Here is a 20380-nt window from a genome sequence, read left to right on the forward strand (position 1 = left end):
TGATCTGAACCCCATTGAGAAACCTGTGGTCCATCATCAAATGTGAGATTTACAAGGAGGGAAAACAGTAACACCTCTCTGAACAGTGTCTGGGAGGCTGTGGTTGCTGCTGCACGCAATGTTGATGGTGAACAGATCAAAACACTGACAGAATCCATGGATGGCAGGCTTTTGAGTGTCCTTGCAAAGAAAGGTGACTATATTGGTCACTGATTTGTTTTTGTTTTGTTTTTGAATGTCAGAAATGTATATTTGTGAATGTTGAGATGTTATATTGGTTTCACTGGTAAAAATAAATAATTGAAATGGGTATATATTTGTTTTTTGTTAAGTTGCCTAATAATTATGCACAGTAATAGTCACCTGCACACACAGATATCCCCCTAAAATAGCTCTAACTAAAAACAAACTAAAAACTACTTCCAAAACTATTCAGCTTTGATATTAATGAGTTTTTTGGGTTCATTGAGAACATGGTTGTTGTTCAATAATAAAATTAATCCTCAAAAATACAACTTGCCTAATAATTCTGCACTCCCTGTACACCATCCACTCAGCATATGTGTTAAAACATATATTTATTACAAAAGATAAAAAATACCAAAGGTATATAACAAATTTTTCAGCTGGGTGTATAAAGAGTCTCTCCAGTGAGATACAAATAATTGCGACGCGTTTCTCGGGGGGCTCCCCGTTTCCTCGGGCTTGTATACCAGGCCGTGATGTTAGGCGATGTTAGGCGAGCGTATTGGTGCCGTCGAATGCAGAAAGTTGACAGCTTGATAGATAGGCCTCAGTGTCCTACGTACACATTGTCTTTATTAGCTAGAATAGTTGTGTAAAATCATTTGTTGGTTTTAACATCAATCTGTTCAATTTTAAAGGGATAGTCTAGTCAAAATGAAATGTTCATTAACCCTTTGAGTGCTAATGACAGCTCTGAGCCATCACAGAATTTCTCACTCTGGTGCTAATGACGGCTCAGAGCCGTCATGAGCACTCTACCACCTTGAGGGAGATCTGGGGGCTCCTTACTGCTCCTACCTGGAGATCGTGCCCTGTAGAGTGACAGGCATCGCCGGGGCTTCACGTGATGCGCAGTGACGTCACGCGCAATTACATGATGACGTCACCACACAACTTTATTTATACTTAACAATGTTAAGTATACAAGGAGGGGGCATGCTGCTTAGAAGCCTGTATCTCAGGCATCTAAGCAGCTACAGACCCCCAAGACCCATTGTTGGAAATGTAATAATGTAACCTTTCCAACAGTGTAAGTTTTGGGAGTCTGTAAAAAAAATTAAAAAGTTAAAAAAAATATTTTCAAAAATAAAAAAAATAAAATAAAATATTAGCACCCAGGTGGGAAATGACTTAGCAGCCAAAGGGTTAATAAGATAGAGCATGCAATTTTTAGCAACTTTCTAATTTACTCGTATTATCAATTTTTATTTGTTCTCTTGGTATCTTTATTTGAAAAAGCAAAAATGTAAGAATAGGAGCTGGCACATTTTTGGTTCAGAACCTGGGTAGCGCTTTCTGGTTGGTATCTAAATGTAGCCACCAGTCAGCAAGCGCTACCCAGGTTCTGAGCCAAAAATAGTCCGGGACCTAAGCTTACATTTCAGCTTTTTCAAATAAAGATACCAAAAAATTAAGAAAAATTGATAATAGGTGTAAAAAAGAAAGTTGCTTAAAATTGCTTGCTCTATCTGAATCAGGAAGCTTTAATTTTGACTATACTTGCCCTTTAACCTAATCTATGTTCACAAGTTTAACTCCTCTTTTTTAATATACATGGCAGAGCTATATTACATATTTGGGGAGTGTCGGATCATAAAGCCACTCAAATATGGTTCTACAATGGGATCAGGCACCCTTATGTATATGATAAAAATAGGATTATAATAATTCTAAATGGAGCAACATGTTCACTGTTCTTTTAAAACAGAATACTAGAACCACGTACTCCCCATATGGATTGGTACTGTAAATTACAGTAACTCACTAATATATGGCATTTAAATTGAATGTGCCATAAAGGCCAACTATTTCTAAATTATTTATCTTTCTTGAATGAGATTCTTATAGAAGAACACATGAGAGTTGATGAATTAATAGGACATAATTAAACAACTATGGGGTAGATTTATAAAGCAGCGGATGCCGCTTCTCCTTAACTTATCTGCCACATTTTAGGTTGCAGACTGAAATCCTCCTGATCCGATACGATTGGGATGATTGATGGCCCCTGCCTAGCGACTGATGGCCACGAGGTGAGCAGGGGACGGAATTGCACAAGCATTTCACCAGAAATGCTTGTGCAATGATAAATGCCGACAGTGTATGCTACAGCTACAGCAAATCATGTCTGCTCAACCTTTGGTTAATCTACCCCTGTGCTTGATTAAAGGGATATGAAACCTACATTTTTATTTCATGTTTTAGATAGAGCATTCAATTTTAGGCCACTTTCTAATTTACTCCTATTATATTTTTTTCTTCATTCTCTTGGTATGCTTTGTTGAATGAGCAGCAATGCACTACTGGTTGCTGGCCTGAAAACATTGGTGAGCATTACAATCGGTTATATATATGCAGCCACCAATCAGCAGCTAAAACCTAGGTTCTTTGCTGCTCCTGAGCTTTCCTAGATAATAATCTTTCAGCAAAGGATAATAAGAGAAGGAAATTAAGCAAAACTAAATAATAGAGGTAAATGGAAAGATTTTTTTACAATGTGTATTCTCTATCTGAATCATGAAAGAAAATTGTGGGCTTCATGTCCCCTTTAAGCTACTCCATCAATAGAGGGAGCTATTTTTTATCTGAGTGTCAGTTCAACAAATCCATGCACATTCTTCTAGTTTCTAATACCAAATTTAAACAATTTTAATTCAAAATGATTTAACATAAAAATAGTTTAACAGGGTTTAATTGATGCACAATATAATTGTTTTGAATTGAATGTTCCTTTAGATAAAATAGAAAATAATCAATCAAAAAGATCAAAATAACGCTCCACTTGTAATCTGGCCTTAAATAGGGAATTTCAAGGTCTGTTAAATCTCAACAGGTTCAACCACTTTATAAATGATTTCTTTCTTTATCAGACAGTTCCAAATGGATTATGGGACTTGTGATTGCTTCTGTGTATCTTGCCAAAACTAGTGAACAAATGTCATTCTCGATTTGTTACCTTAGGTTTTTGGGTTTCTAATCTAAGATGTCCAATCAATGGTGGATACATATAAACAGTATACAGTTACCGAACAGATAACGTTATAGGAATACATCACTGAAAGCTACAGGTCTAGTGGTTATCATATCATATTTAGTTTTGCACATATGACGTTTTGTGGTCCATTGTTTAAATTGTATTTGCTTTACAAGTTTTTGTTAGTAATGGATAGTCATTTAAAGGGACCTCTTTAACCTCTATGTGAATAAGACAACGTTATAATAGGGTGCTTTATAAATTTAGTACATTAAAAAAGTGTACTAAGTACTATGTAAAAAAAAATAATCTGAAGAACAAATTAAAAATCATATTAATAATACACATTAAAATCTGTATCATACGTATACTGCAAAATGGTCATTTAAATTACACAGTAAACGTATTTAATATACAAAGTCATTTCAAAATACATCTTACCAAAACGTTCAAAATTTAAATTGTACTTTATTTTACTACTATATAAGAGTCTGTCAGCCTTGGTGAGTGAGCTGAAAAGAGGCATGTCTGACATTTGTGTCATTATATTCCCTAATCATTGCATGCATACATGTCTCTCTGGTTTATATTGCCAAAGGTAACCTTGTGAGTTTGTTTGAAATCTACTATGCACTTGTAGCAATGCTAAAATGAGTTATGTATGAGAAGCAGTGAATGAATGGTGAGGTATGCTAAAAAATAACAGTGCAAGTGACCAATTGTGTTTAAAATATGTTGGTATCAGTTCTGGGTATTTTTTGGTTACATTCACTTTACCCCATTCAAGGTTCTGCATTCCAGGTAGCTTCAATACTCCTCTATGGTAGGCAATCTCATCACTTGGCATTTCTTTTTAGAAAATTGAGTGGAGTGCCAATGTGAGGTGTTGTCATGATTAAAGGGACAGTCTACAACAGAATTGTTATTGTTTCAAAAGATAGATAATCCATTTATTACCCATTCCCTAGTTTTCGCATAACCAACCACAGTTATATTAATTATACTTTTTTACCTCTTTGATTACCTTGTATCTAAGCCTCTTCAAACTACCCCTACTTATGTTCAGTTCTTTGACAGACTACATTTTAGCCCAATTAGTTCTGACTCCTAGGTAACTCCACGTGCATGAGCACAGTGTTAGCTATATGACACACATGAACTATCACCCACTAGTGGAGAAAAACTGTCAAGATTCATTCAGATAAGAGGTGGGCCTTCAAGGTCTAAGAAATTAGGCACATGAACCTCCTAGGGGTCCATCCGATAAAAATCGTCGCCCGCAAAAGCCGGCGACGCCAATATTTGCGCGGGTTTGGTATCACATATACGGCGTAACCTAGAAGTTACGCGCGTATATTTCTGCCGTCGCCCGTAGTTTTTTGGGCTATAGGCAGGTATACCAAACCCGCGCAGTTTGGTATCCAATATGCAGCGTAAGGACTTACGTGGCGAAAATGGAGAAAACTTACTCCATTTTCACCTCGCCACAAAAAGCAGCCGTAAGAAGCCTTACGCTGACTATTGGAGCCCCGTAACTCCCTAAACTGGCTGCTAAAATAAACCTAACACCTAACGCATGCGCAATGTCTATCTCCTTGTCAACCGCGATCTTCTAAAATAAACCTAACTCCTAACACATGCGCAATGTCTATCTACCTGTCAACCGCAATCCCCCCCCCCCCGAAATCCCTAATAAAGTTATTAACCCCTAAACCGCCGCTCCCGGACCCCGCCGCCATCTACATAAACTAACCCCCTACTGTGAGCCCCTAAAACCGCCGCCATCTACCTTATCTATCCCCTAATTAGAACCCCTTACACCGCTGTCATCTACCTTATCTATCCCCTTAATATGACCCCTTACACCGCCGCCACCTTTAATAAAAATTATTAACCCCTAATCTAATCCCCTATACCGCCGCCAGCTATATTAAATATTATTAACCCCTAATGTAATCCACTTACACCGCCGCCATCTCTATTAAAATGATTAACCCCCTTATTTAATCTACCTACCCCGCCGCCAGCTATATTATCTATATTAACCCTAAGTATATTATAGTTAATATAGGTATTTACTTATATATATTAACTATATTAACCCTAATTATATTAGGGTTAATATAGTTAATATAGTTACTATAGTATTTATATTAACTATATTAACTCTATCTAAACCTAACTAAATTTATATTAAATTAATCTAATTCATTTATAAACTAAAATATTCCTATTTAAATCTAAAAATACTTACCTATAAAATAAACCCTAAGATAGCTACAATATAATTAATAATTACATTGTAGCTATGTTAGGGTTAATATTTATTTTACAGGTAAATTGTTAATTATTTTAACTAGGTATAATAGCTATTAAATAGTTATTAACTATTTAATATCTACCTAGTTAAATAATTACCCAATTACCTGTAAAATAAATCCTAACCTAAGTTACAAATACACCTACACTAGCAATAAATTAAATAAACTACAAACATCTATCTAAAAATACAATTAAATTAACTAAACTAAATTACAAAAAAACAAACACTAAATTACAAAAATAAAAATAAGATTACAAGATTTTAAGCTAATTACACCTATTCTAAGCCCCCTAATAAAATAATAAACCCCCAAAATAAAAAAACATAATTATGCTTACCTGATAAATTTATTTCTCTTGTAGTGTATCCAGTCACGGATCATCCATTACTTTATGGATATTAACTCCTCCCCAACAGGAAGTGCAAGAGGATTCACCCAGCAGAGCTGCTATATAGCTCCTCCCCTAACTGCCATTACCAGTCATTCGACCGAAAACATGCAGAGAAAGGACAACCATAGGGTGCAGTGGTGACTGTAGTTTAATGGAAAAATTACCTGCCTGAAAGTGACCGGGGCGGGCCGTGGACTGGATACACTACAAGAGAAATAAATTTATCTGGTAAGCATTAATTATGTTTTCTCTTGTTAAGTGTATCCAGTCCACGGATCATCCATTACTTATGGGATACCAATACCAAAGCTAAAGTACACGGATGACGGGAGGGACAGGCAGGCTCTTTATACGGAAGGAACCACTGCCTGAAGAACCTTTCTCCCAAAAACAGCCTCCGAAGAAGCAAAAGTGTCAAATTGTAAAATTTGGAAAAAGTATGAAGAGAAGACCAAGTTGCAGCCTTGCAAATCTGTTCAACAGAAGCCTCATTCTTAAAGGCCCAAGTGGAAGCCACAGCTCTAGTAGAATGTGCTGCAATTCTTTCAGGAGGGCTGCTGTCCAGCAGTCTCATAGGCTAACCGTATTATGCTACGAAGCCAAAAGGAGAGAGAGGTAGCCGAAGCTTTTTGACCTCTCCTCTGACCAGAATAAAACGGACAAACAGGGAAGACGTTTGTCGAAAATCCTTAGTTGCCTGTAGATAAAATTTCAGGGCACGGACTACATCTAGATTGTGTAGCAGACGTTCCTTTTTCGAAGAAGGATTAGGACACAAAGATGGAACCACAATCTCTTGATTGATATTCCTGTTAGTGACCACCTTAGGTAGGAACCCAGGTTTAGTACGCAGAACTACCTTGTCTGAATGAAAAATCAGATAAGGAGAATCACAATGTAAGGCAGATAACTCAGAGACTCTTCGAGCCGAGGAAATCGCCATAAAAACAGAACTTTCCAAGATAACAACTTGATATCAATGGAATGAAGGGGTCAAACGGAACCCCCTGTAAAAACATTAAGAACTAAGTTCAAAACCTCCATGGTGGAGCAACAGTTTTAAACACAGGCTTGATCCTAGCTAAAGCCTGACAAAAAGCTTGAACGTCCGGAACTTCAGACAGACGTTTGTGTAAAAGAATGGACCGAGCTGAAATCTGTCCCTTAAGGAAACTAGCGGATAAACCCTTTTCTAACCCTTCTTGTAGAAAAGACAATATCCTCGGAATCTAACCTTACTCCATGAGTAACTCTTGGATTCGCACCAATATAAGTATTTGCGCCATATCTTATGGTAAATCTTTCTGGTAACAGGCTTCCTTAGCCTGTATTAAGGTATCAATAACTGACTCAGAAAAACCACGTTTTGATAAAATCAAGCGTTCAATATTCCAAGCAGTCAGCTTCAGAGAAATTAGATTTTGATGTTTGAAGGGACCCTGGATCAGAAGGTCCTGTTTCAGAGGTAGCGACCAAGGTGGACAGGTGACATGTCCACTAGATCTGCATACCAAGCTCCTGCGTGGCCATGCAGGCGCTATTAGAATCACTGATGCTCTCTCCTGTTTGATTCTGGCAATCAATCGAGGAAGCATCGAGGTAGGGTGGAAACACATAAGCCATCCCGAAGGTCCAAGGTGCTGTCAAAGCAATCTATCAGAACCGCTCCGGATCCCTGGATCTGGACCCCGTAACGAGGAAGCTTGGCGTTCTGTCGAGACGCCATGAGATCTATCTCTGGTTTGCCCCAACGTCGAGTATTTGGGCAAAGACCTCCGGATGAAGTTCCCACTCCCCCGGATGAAAAGTCTGACGACTTAAGAAATCCGCCTCCCAGTTCTCCACTCCCGGGATGTGGATTGCTGACAGGTGGCAAAGAGTGAGACCTCTGCCCCAGCGAATTATCTTTGATACTTCAATCATTGCTAGGGGCTTCTTGTCCCTCCCTGATGGTTGATGTAAGCTACAGTCGTGATGTTGTCCGACTGAAACCTGATGAACCCCCCGAGTTGTTAACTGGGGCCAAGCCAGAAAGGGCATTGAGAACTGCTCTCAATCCAGAATGTTTATTGTAGGAGACTCTCCTCCTGATTCCATTGTCCCTGAGCCTTCAGAGAATTCCAGACAGCGCCCCAACCTAGTAGGCTGGCGTCGGTTGTTACAATTGTCCAGTCCGGCCTGCTGAATGGCATCCCCCTGGACAGATGTGGCCGAGAAAGCCACCATAGAAGAGAATTTCTGGTCTCCTTGATCCAGATTCAGAGTAGGGGACAAGTCTGAGTAATCCCCATTCCACTGACTTAGCATGCACATTTGCAGCGGTCTGAGTGTAGCGTGCAAGGGTACTATGTCCATTGCTGCTACCATTAAGCCGATCACCTCCATGCATTGAGCTACTGACGGGTGTTGAATGGAATGAAGGGACACGGCATGCATTTTGAAGCTTTGTTAAACTGTCTTCTGTCAGGTAAATCTTCATTTCTACAGAATCTATAAGAGTCCCCAAGAAGGGAACTCTTGTGAGTGGAAAGAGAGAACTCTTCTTTTCGTTCACCTTCCATCCATGCGACCTTAGAAATGCCAGTACTAACTCTGTATGAGGACTTGCAGTTTGAAAGCTTGAAGCTTGTATCAGAATGTCGTCTAGGTACGGAGCTACCGCAATTCCTCGCGGTCTTAGTACCGCCAGAAGAGCACCCAGAACTTTTTTGAAGATTCTCGGAGCCGTAGCCAATCCGAAAGGAAGAGCTACAAACTGGTAATGCCTGTCTAGAAAGGCAAACCTAGATACCCGGTAAAGATCTTTGTGAATCGGTATGTGAAGGTAAGCATCCTTTAGAATCCACTGTGGTCATGTACTGACCCTTTTGGATCATGGGTAAAATTTGTCCGAATAGTTTCCATTTTGAACGATGGAACTCTTAGGAATTTTGTTTAGGATCTTTAAATTCCAAGATTGGCCTGAAAGTTCCCTCTTTTTTGGGAACCCAACAAACAGATTTGAGTAAAACCCTTGTTCTTGTTCCGACGCGGTAACCGGATGGATCACTCCCATTAATAAAAGATCTTGTACGCAGCATAGAAACGCCTCTTTCTTTATTTGGTTTGTTGACAACCTTGACAGATGAAATCTCCTCTTGGGGGAGAGAATTTGAAGTCTAGAAGGTATCCCCTGAGATTTGATCTCTATCGCCCAGGGATCCTGGACATCTCTTGCCCAAGCCTGGGCGAAGAGAGAAAGTCTGCCCCCCACTAGATCCGTTCCCGGATCGGGGGCCCCTCGATTCATGCTGTCTTAGGGGCAGCAGCAGGTTTCCCTGGCCTGCTTGCCCTTGTTCCAGGACTGGTTAGGTCTCCAGCCTTGTCTGTAGCGAGCAACAGCTCCTTCCTGTTTGGTGCAGAGGAAGTTGATGCTGCTCCTGCTTTGAAATTACGAAAGGAACGAAAATGTAGACTGTCTAGCCTTAGGTTTGGCTCTGTCTTGAGGCAGGGCATGGCCTTTACCTCCTGTAATGTCAGTGATAATTTCTTTCAACCCGGGCCCGGAATAAGGTCTGCCCTTTGAAAGGTATATTAAGCAATTTAGATTTAGAAGTAACGTCAGCTGACCAGGATTTTAGCCACAGTGCTCTGCGTGCCTGAATGGCGAATCCGGAATTCTTAGCCGTAAGTTTAGTTAAATGTACTACGGCATCTGAAATAAATGAGTTAGCTAACTTAAGGGCTTTAAGCTGTGTGTAATCTCATCTAATGGAGCTGATCAAGTGTTCTCTTCCAGAGACTCAAACCAAAATGCTGCTGCAGCCGTGACAGGCGCAATGCATGCAAGAGGTTTGCAATATAAAACCTTGTTGAACAAACATTTTCTTAAGGTAACCCTCTAACTTTTTATCCATTGGATCTGAAAAGGCACAGCTATCCTCCACCGGGATAGTGGTACGCTTAGCTAAAGTAGAAACTGCTCCCTCCACCTTAGGGACCGTTTGCCATAAGTCCCGTGTGGTGGCGTCTATTGGAAACATCTTTCTAGATATCGGAGGGGGTGAGAACGGCACACCGGGTCTATCCCACTCCTTAGTAACAATTTCAGTAAGTCTCTTAGGTATAGGAAAAAACGTCAGTACTCGCCGGGTACGCAAAATATTTATCCAACCTACACATTTTCTCTGGTATTGCAACTGTGTTACAATCATTCAGAGCCGCTAACACCTCCCCTAGTAATACCAGAGGTTTTCCAGCTTAAATTTAAAATTTAGAAATATCTGAATCCAGATTGTTTGGATCAGAACCGTCACCCGCAGAATGAAGCTCTCCGTCCTCATGTTCTGCAAATTGTGACGCAGTGTCTGACATGGCCCTAATATTATCTGCGCACTCTGTTCTCACCCCAGAGTGATCACGCTTACCTCTTAGTTCTGGTAATTTAGCCAAAACTTCAGTCATAACAGTAGCCATATCCTGTAATGTGATTTGTAATGGCCGCCCAGATGTACTTGGCGCTACAATATCACGCACCTCCCGAGCGGGAGATGCAGGTACTGACACGTGAGGCGAGTTAGTCGGCATAACTCTCCCCTCGTTGTTTGGTGAAATATGTTCAATTTGTACAGATTGACTTTTATTTAAAGTAGCATCAATACAGTTAGTACATAAATTTCTATTGGGCTCCACTTTGGCTTTAGCACATATAGCACAGATATCTTAATCTGAATCAGACATGTTTAACACACTAGCAAATAAACTAGCAACTTGGAAATACTTTTCAAGTAATTTACTATAATATGAAACGTACTGTGCCTATAAGAAGCACAGAAAAAAGTTATGACAGTTGAAAATTAATAAACTGAAAAGTATATAGCATCAAATCTTTGTAAAAAACACAATTTAGCAAAGGATTGCTCCCATTAGCAAAGGATAACTAACCCTGATAGCTAACAGTGAGAGAGATCAGTAAACTGTCATAAATTAAATAAAACGACTGCCAAGTGGAAAAAAAATAGTGCCCAAAAACATTTTTTCACCCAGTACCTCAGAAAATTAAACGATTTTACATGCCAGCAAAAAACGTTTAACATTAATAAATTGAGTGTTATTAAAAAGCCTGTTGCTAGTCCCTGCAAATTAGGCTAAAGTCTTATGCATACAGTATAATTCCAGTGAAGTGCCATTCCCCAGAATACTGAAGTGTAAAAACATACATACATGACAGCCTGATACCAGTTGTGCTACTGCATTTAAGGCTGAGTTTACATATATCGGTATGGCAGAATTTTTCTCATCAATTCCATTGTCAGAAATAATAAGCTGCTACATACCTCTTTGCAGATTAATCTGCCCGCTGTCCCCTGATCTGAAGTTTTACCTCTCCTCAGATGGCCGAGAAACAGCAATATGATCTTAACTACTCCGGCTAAAAATCATAGAAAAACTCAGGTAGATTCTTCTTCAAATTCTCCAGAGAAGGAATAACACACTCCGGTGCTATTATAAATAACAAACTTTTGATTGAAGGTATGAAACTAAGTATAATCACCACAGTCCTCTCACACATCCTATCTATTCGTTGGGTGCAAGGAGAATGACTGGTAATGGCAGTTAGGGGAGGAGCTATATAGCAGCTCTGCTGGGTGAATCCTCTTGCACTTCCTGTTGGGGAGGAGTAATATCCCATAAGTAATGGATGATCCGTGGACTGGATACACTTAACAAGAGAAAATTCCCTGCCCTATCTAAATTAAACAAATTTCAAAGCTCTTTACCTTACCAGCCATTAAAAGGGCCTTTTGTGGGGCATGCCCCAAATAATTCAGCTCTTTTGCATTCAAAACAATACCCCCCCCCATTACAACCCACCACCCACATACCCCTATCTAAAACCACCCAAACCCCCCTTAAAAAAGCCTAACACTACCCCCCTGAAGATCTCCCTACCTTGTCTTCACCACACCGGGCCGAACTCCTGATCCGATCCGGGGCGATGTCTTCCTCCAAGCGGCAAAGAAGAATTCTTCCTCCGGCGATGTCTTCCTCCAAGCGGCAAAGAAGAATTCTTCCTCCGGCAACGTCTTCTCCAAGCGGCAGCAAAGTCTTCATTCTTCCGGCGGCATCTTCAATCTTCTTTCTTCGCTCCGCCGCCGCGGAGCATCCATCCCGGCCGACTACTGAACTTCGAATGAGGGTACCTTTAAATGACGTCATCCAAGATGGCGTCCGCCGAATTCCGATTGGCTGATAGGATTCTATCAGCCAATCGGAATTAAGTTAGAAAAATCTGATTGGCTGATTGAATCAGCCAATCAGATTCAAGTTCAATCCGATTGGCTGATCCGAACAGCCAATCAGATTGAGCTCGCATCTATTGGCTGATCGGAACAGCCAATAGAATGCAAGCTCAATCTGATTGGCTGATTGGATGCTCCGTGGCGGCGGAGCGAAGGAAAGAAGATTGAAGATGCCGCCGGAAGAATGAAGACTTTGCTTGCCGCTTGGAGGAAGACGTCGCCGGAGGAAGAATTCTTCTTTGCGCTTGGAGGAAGACATCGCCGGAAGGAAGAATTCTTCTTTGCCGCTTGGAGGAAGACATCGCCCGGATCGGATCAGGAGTTCGGCCCAGTGGTGGTGAAGACAAGGTAGGGAGATCTTCAGGGGGGTAGTGTTAGGCTTTTTTAAGGGGGGTTGGGTGGTTTTAGAATAGGGGTATGTGGGTGGTGGGTTGTAATGGGGGGGGGTATTGTATTTGTATGCAAAAGAGCTGAATTCTTTGGGGCATGCCCCACAAAAGGCCCTTTTAAGGGCTGGTAAGGTAAAGAGCTTGAAATTTGTTTAATTTAGAATAGGGCAGGGAATTTTTTTTATTTTGGGGGTTTATTATTTTATTAGGGGGCTTAGAATAGGTGTTAATTAGCTTAAAAATCGTGTAATCTTTTTTTTTATTTTTTGTAATTTAGTGTTTGTTTTTTTTGTAATTTAGTTTAGTTAATTTAATTGTATTTTTAGATAGATGTTTGTAGTTTATTTAATTTATTGCTAGTGTAGGTGTATTTGTAACTTAGGTTAGGATTTATTTTACAGGTAATTGGGTAATTATTTTAACTAGGTAGTTAATAACTATTTAATAGCTATTATACCTAGTTAAAATAATTAACAATTTACCTGTAAAATAAATATTAACCCTAACATAGCTACAATGTAATTATTAATTATATTGTAGCTATCTTATGGTTTATTTTATAGGTAAGTATTTAGATTTAAATAGGAATATTTTAGTTTATAAATGAATTAGATTAATTTAATATAAATTTAGTTAGGGTTAGATAGAGTTAATATAATTAATATAAATACTATAGTAACTATATTAACTATATTAACCCTAATATAATTAGGGTTAATATAGTTAATATATATAATGTAATACCTATATTAACTATAATATACTTAGGGTTAATATAGATAATATAGCTGGCGGCGGGGTAGGTAGATTAAATTAGGGGTTAATCATTTTAATAGAGATGGCGGCGGTGTAAGGGGCTTACATTAGGGGTTAATAATTTTAATATAGATGGCGGCGGTGTTAGGGGCTCACTTTAGGGGGTTATAGATATAATATAGCTGGCGGCGGGGTACGGGAGCGGCGGTTTAGGGGTTAATAACTTTATTAGGTTGCGGCGGGGTACGGGAGCGACGGTTTAGGGGTTAATAGCTTTTTTATTGTTAGGATAGTGAGGGGGGATAGCGGAGATAGAGGGTTAGACGTGTCGGGCTATGTTAGGGAGGCGTGTAGACGTGTCGGGCTATGTTAGGGAGGCGTGTTAGACAGTGCGGGTGTTTTAGACTTTAGTCAGGTTTTATAGGCGCCGGCAGTTTCTAACGTGCCGCAAGTCACTGGCGACGCCAGAAATTTGTACTACGCAGATTTCTGGACATCGCTGGTTTGTCAGACTTACGGCACGTTAGCATCTGACGGCGACTTAATATGGATAGCTCGAGTTGCGAGCTGAAACTGCGGGCGACGCCGGTTCCCTCGCTTGCGCCGCAAACTGCGATCTATATCGGATCGCGCCCCTGGTTCTAGACTGTCCTTTTAAATTACTCCATGCCAGCAAATATTTAAAGGGACACTGTACCCAAAAAATTTCTTTCGTGATTCAGATTGAGCATGAAATTTTAAGCAACTTTCTAATTTACTCCTATTATCAAATTTTCTTCATTCTCTTGGTATCTTTATTTGAAATGCAAGAATGTAAGTTTAGATGCCGGACCATTTTTGGTGAACAACCTGGGTTGTCCTTGCTGATTGGTGGATAAATTCATCCACCAATAAAAAAGTGCTGTCCAGAGTACTGAAACAAAACAAAAAAGCTTAGATGCCTTCTTTTTCAAATAATGATAGCAAGAGAACAAAGAAGAATTGATAATAGGAGTAAATTAGAAAGTTGCTTAAAATTGCATGCTCTTTCTGAATTACAAAAGAAAAAATTTGGGTACAGTGTCTCTTTAAGGAATCAAGCTTCAGAAACAAATTAAATTGCCTATATATTCTGCCTGCAAGTCTATTCAGCAATATGAGTGTTTCTTTTGTTTAAAACAGTGTGTATATCACTTTTTACATTTCTTTAAAACACCTTTTAAAGTCCGAGCTAAATGAAAATTATTAAAATGGTCAGAAAAAGAAATATATAAAAGACAGATAAATTATTTAACAAGAAAATCTGAGGTTGGAAACATTAATAATTTGAGATTATAACAAAAATAATCCAGTAAAGGTTTCTCATACATACAAAATTGTATTTGAATAATTCATAGAAGCTAACACTATAATATTTTAAGTAAAATTGTCTGATAGAAGGCTATAATTATTATAATATAAGTGAAGGTGAATAAAAGATTATTGACATTTAGAGTTTAGAACAAAATAACAAATAAGCTCTAAAATAAGTGTAGGTGAATAACAGGGATTATTGGTTCTATAATTGGCATTAAGATCTGAGAGCTAAATAAAAACATCTGCTCAACCAATCAGCTTAAATCTGCTGTCAAATTCCATATTTTTATAAACAAAAAATATTTACATTATCCACAATCACATGTAATAGCTATTCATAAATGAACATGTGTAAAACCATTTTTTTTCCTAAAGGAAGTTTTGTTCCCCTAATATCAAATTGTCTTTGTTTACTTGGTATTCTTTGTTAAAGAGCATACCTAAGTAGGCTTGAGTGCACACATGCCTTGAGCAGTACAGTGGCGTCACTAGGGTTGGTGTCACCCGGTGCGGTAAGTCATGGTGTCACCCCCCCCCAGAAAGCAGACACACACAAAAACACAGGCAAACACACATACAAACACTCAGAGACACTTAAAAACATACTCAGATGCACACACAAACACTCGGAAACACACACAAAAACACACACACAAAAACACTGAGACCACAAAAACTCAGACACACACATACAAAATATGTAAACTGCACTGCATTAATTAGGAAGCTCATGCCTAGAGCTGCTCCCTGGCTCAGCAGAACATCAAATGAAAGATAAACAGAGCACTCTAAAATATATCACTGAAGAAAAGGTTTAGGTGCGCAAACTATGACTCTCTGACTCTGTTCCAAGTCTGTCAGTGCACAGCCCTGGGTCGCATGTCACTGAGCAGTGAGCACAGATAGGCAGGCAGGTTTAGGCTAGCAGCGCAACTTTGCAAGCCCCCACGGCACACCCACAACATTCATAGTGAAATTGGGCAGGGGAGGAGCAAAGTACAAACAAGCAAAAGCAGCCGGGAAAACTATTTGTTGAAATTGCAGCACTGGCTCAAGGGGCAAAAAAATTGTGTGTCTACAACTTCCCCAGTCCCACTAATGTTCACAAATGCCAGCCTCTAATAAAATAATCTATGCATCTCAACATTGTATTTCTTTGAATTTCAATAAAATTTTAAAAAAAGGGTGTCACCCAGGTGCAGCCCACACCCCCCGCACCCCCCTAGTGACGCCACTGGAGCAGTACATGGTAGCAATGTTTGCAACATTATTCCTGTTAAGGTCATGTAGTCCTCAAGACACTTATACTCTCCCGAGCATATGATATCTAGTTCCACTGGAAAAGGGTAGAGTGAAATCAAATGAATCATTCATCACTTAACAGTTTTACCAAACCTCATATACTTGGAGAAGTTGTGTATTTAGCTGGTGGAGTCTAACAGAAGAATTTACTGTAAAAAAAAACTAGTGCAAAGAAAGAAATGTAAAAGGAAAGCCGCTATTTCTTGGAGGAGTGTTTATGGTCTTTTTGTTGTGCACACTTTCTGAGGCACTAACTCCTTCCAAGCATGTGCAAGAAGAGTTCACCGCTTGTATACATGTACGAGTCTGTGATTGATTGATTGATGACTGTCATGTGATACAGAGGACAGGGAATTGAAAGGACACATTGAAAATTTGCCCTAAAAAAATGGCTTATGAGCCTACCTAATTTTCCTTTTCAATAAAAGATACCAAGAGAACGATGCAAATGTGATATCAGAAGTAAATTGGAAAGTCTATCCGAATCATGAAACTTTTATTTTGACTTTACTGTCCCTTTAAGATGCTTTATTTGAATTTTTGTCCTTTAAATATTTTTTCTTTCTTGCTCCCCTTTTAACACTCCGGTAAAGATGCTTCATATATATTTAGATGATTTAAACAACAGATATATTTGGCCTTGCAGCTGCATCGACGTGTTTTTCACATTTAATTCATAGCAAATAACTTGGATCTTTTCCTGGAACAACTAGCAATACCCTGTAGAAAGAACAGTATACTGTACATTCATAACTTCACTTTTACACCTGTAAAGTAACGTTTCTGTAATGTTTCCATATATGAGCATTTATTGGCACCAACAGAAAATCTATGTTTGTACATCCTGCCAGGCGACTCATTATACCCCACATCTAATCATGAAACTTATTTTGCAAATCTCTGTAATATATTGTTCAAGAAAATTTTGTTTCTTAGTAAAGTGACTATTTTTTCAAAATAACAATTGGGGACATTGTTATAATAGACAAAAATCCTCTCCAAATATTGATTTTTGCCACAAAATAAAATTCATATTCACATTCTTTTTTTTTCCCCTTGAGAGCAGCTTAAGCAATTTCGCTCATAAGTGCAGCAATTTGCGTTTTACGGTACAAAGAAATGTATTTAGAATATGAAAGTCGTTATTTTATCATGAGTAAAGGACTGTGAAAATGTACTGTGCATCAGAATGAATGTTCTCTATTTCACCTTTTGAGAGGCACTTAATGTGTTTCAATATTATGGTGGCAACGTGTATGAAAAAAAAAATCTAACAAGGTAGTTATGAAGCTGGGGAAAAAAAAGAAATGTTTTCTTAAAGCTACGTTTTTTTAGCTGTAAGGAATTAAAAGTTTTATACTAAGTTTTAACTCTTTAAAGCTATATAATAGTGCAAAAAAATACTCTAATATGTAAGAGCATTTTTATTATTGCTCTTTTACTTGTATATATCTATGTGTTTAATCCCTGCAATACAAGTCAGTTCCAGTGCAGTAGTACACTGCAGGGAGTTTGCTGAAGACATCTTGTGAGAGACAAATGTCTGTAGCCACCAATCACCAGCTAGCCCCAGTAGTGCATTGCTGTTAAGGATATGTACATATGCTTTCCAACAAAGAATACTAAAGCAACAATGCACATTAGACATGAAATTAAAACTGGTTTTAAATGACATGCTCCATGCTATTAAACATGTAAGTTTAATTTTCAGTTTTCTATCAAACACTTTGAGATTGTAATACATTTGTTCATTATATGCAGTAACAAAACATTGCACTATGCATTTATTATTTATTTTGACCATTTCCCTTTCATTTAATTCTGAAAACTGAGGGCTTTCCAATTCTTGTGAAAAGTGGTAGTGCAGTTTCAAGACCAAGGGGTAGATTTATTAATGGTCGAGCGGACATGATTCGCTGTAGTGAATCATGTCCTCTTGACCTCGCTAAATGCCAACAGCATTTAACATTGCACAAGCATATCTGAAGAAATGTTAGTGCAATGCTGCCCCCTGCTCACTGGTGGCCAATCGGCTCCTAGCAGGGGCCGTCAATCACCCCGATCGTATTGGATCAGGATGATTTCAGTCCGCCTAAAAAGTGGCAGAGAGGTTAAGGAGCAGCGGTCTTATGACCTGAAACGATGGGGTTTGATGCAGCATCCACTGCTTGTTAAATCTTCCCCTTTAGACTGCAATATTCTCACAGTCATTTGTTTCACACTCTAGTGACCCATTTATAACTTTATCTTTTATAGGCCTCAGAAGAGAAGGAAATACGGTTTATATCATTATGGGGTCCATTGCTTTAGGACACAAACGTTTTATTATTCATGTTGTTTTATGACTAATTGTTACTTTGAATACATCATTCTGTCCATCATTTATTTAGTGTTTTTCCTTCCCTTTTATGAACATGATGGATTATAATATTCAGATGGTTAACCTATCTTTGTTCTTCTCATGTATTGCAAGTAAACACAAAACCTATTTAATTAATCCAGTAAATAAATATGTTACGGGTAAAGTCAGAAATCCGGGTAATGCTAGGATTAGCCAAGCGGCTGTAAAGCCCAATGTATTGCAATTCCCTCATCTACACTATTTATTTTTTTTGCCCCACCAATCCTCTTTCATCCATACCAATTGAACCATGGGGAGTAAATTTACGAGGGAAGCAAAAAAGATAGTGAAGATGGGGGAATTACAGTGCATGGTATATACAGTATTTTTATGCGGTAACTTGATCAGTCTGAGATTTATGATCTTGCATCGGGCTTTACCCACAGCTGCTTAGGTAATCCTAGCATTACCCGGTTAATGCTAGGATTATCCAATATCTGACTTTACCCGCAATATATATAAATAAATCCTATCTATCTATCTATCTATCTATCTATCTATCTATCTATCTATCCATCTATCTATATGTCTGTCTGTCTGTCTATCTATCTATACACACACACATATTTATTTGCTTTATCATAGGTCTATGGGGCATATTTATCAAGCACCATATGGAGCTTGAGTCCCCTTGTGTCCGGCGAGCCTTCTGGCTTGCCGGGAACAGAAGTAATCAAGAAGTTATGAAGCAGCGGTCTAAAGGCCACTGCTCCATAACTTGTCTGCCTGCTCTGAGGTGGTGGACATTGCACCAGCGAAACTGCAGGGGGCGGCATTGCACCAGCAGTTCACAAGAACTGCTGGTGCAATGATAAATGCAGACAGTGTATGCTGTCGGCATTTATCGATGTGCCGCGATGTGCAGCGGATATGATATGCTACTTCGTATCATGTCCTCTTGCACATTGGTAAATAGGCCCCTATGTATCTTTTTCTTTGTTAAAGGGACAGGCTAGTCCAAAACAAACTTTCATTATTCAGATAGGGCATGTAATTAAAAAACAAAAAACAAATTTACATCTATCACCAATTTTGCTTTGTTCTCTTGGTATTCATATTTGAAATCTAAACCTAGGAGGTTCATATGCTAATTTCTAAGCCCTTGAAGGCCGCCTCTCATCTCAGGGCATTTTGACAGTTTTTCACCACTAGAGGGTGTTAGTTCATGTGTTTCATATAGATAACATTGTGCTCATGTACGTAGAGTTCCTAGGAGTCAGCACTGATTGGCTTAAATGCAAGACTGTCAAGAGAACTGAAATAAGGGGGCAGTTTGCAGAGGCTTAGATACAAGGTAATTACAGAGGTAAAAAGTATATTATTATAACTGTGTTGATTATGCAAAACTAGGGAATGGGTAATAAATGGATTATCTATCTTTTAAAACAATAAATAGTCTGGTGTAGACTGTCCCTTTAATGTAATATTTTCTTTATAAAGATAAAATGCATAGATTCCTTGAGGAGGAACATTACATAAAGAAATAAAAAAAGTAATTAATAATCAATAAAATGGTCTCTAAAGCATTGGCTTTCCTTTCCCTGGCAACAGGGGTATCAAGCCCTATATACAGTATATACATTTAGCTACATTTTTACTTAAGTCAAAGACAATGTTTTATTTTTTACTGTACAAATGACATTGCTGTCACTGGGGGTTTGCACTGTTCTCCAGTAAGGAACAAATGAGTAATTTATGGAAACATGCTTTTGAAGGACAGTAGAAAGCATGGTATATGGCATTTTTACACAGGGTAATGAAGTTGTTTTGTCAGGGGTAGGTAAAAAATTCAAGCTTCAATAAGAAATTTCTTTTAAATAATGTATTGGCCTGATTGTATGGAGAGGGCATACTTTTTCATGCACTGAGGACAAGGGCTATATTAAAACTTAATAACATCCGGCCAGATTACGAGTTTTGCGTTATGAGGGGTGCGTTGCTAACTTGCATGTTATTGTCACTGCTCACTTACCTACAGTGC

At 38.7% G+C, this 20380-nt stretch overlaps 1 protein-coding gene across 1 annotated transcript in view; it reads left to right on the plus strand.

Annotated features, from left to right (window-relative positions):
* Nucleotides 1-20380, plus strand: part of LUZP2 (leucine zipper protein 2) — a 1349153-nt gene that overhangs the window by 1154071 nt on the left and 174702 nt on the right.

Source organism: Bombina bombina, chromosome 7, assembly GCF_027579735.1.
Source record: "Bombina bombina isolate aBomBom1 chromosome 7, aBomBom1.pri, whole genome shotgun sequence".
In the NCBI taxonomy this organism is placed as follows: Eukaryota; Metazoa; Chordata; class Amphibia; order Anura; family Bombinatoridae; genus Bombina; species Bombina bombina.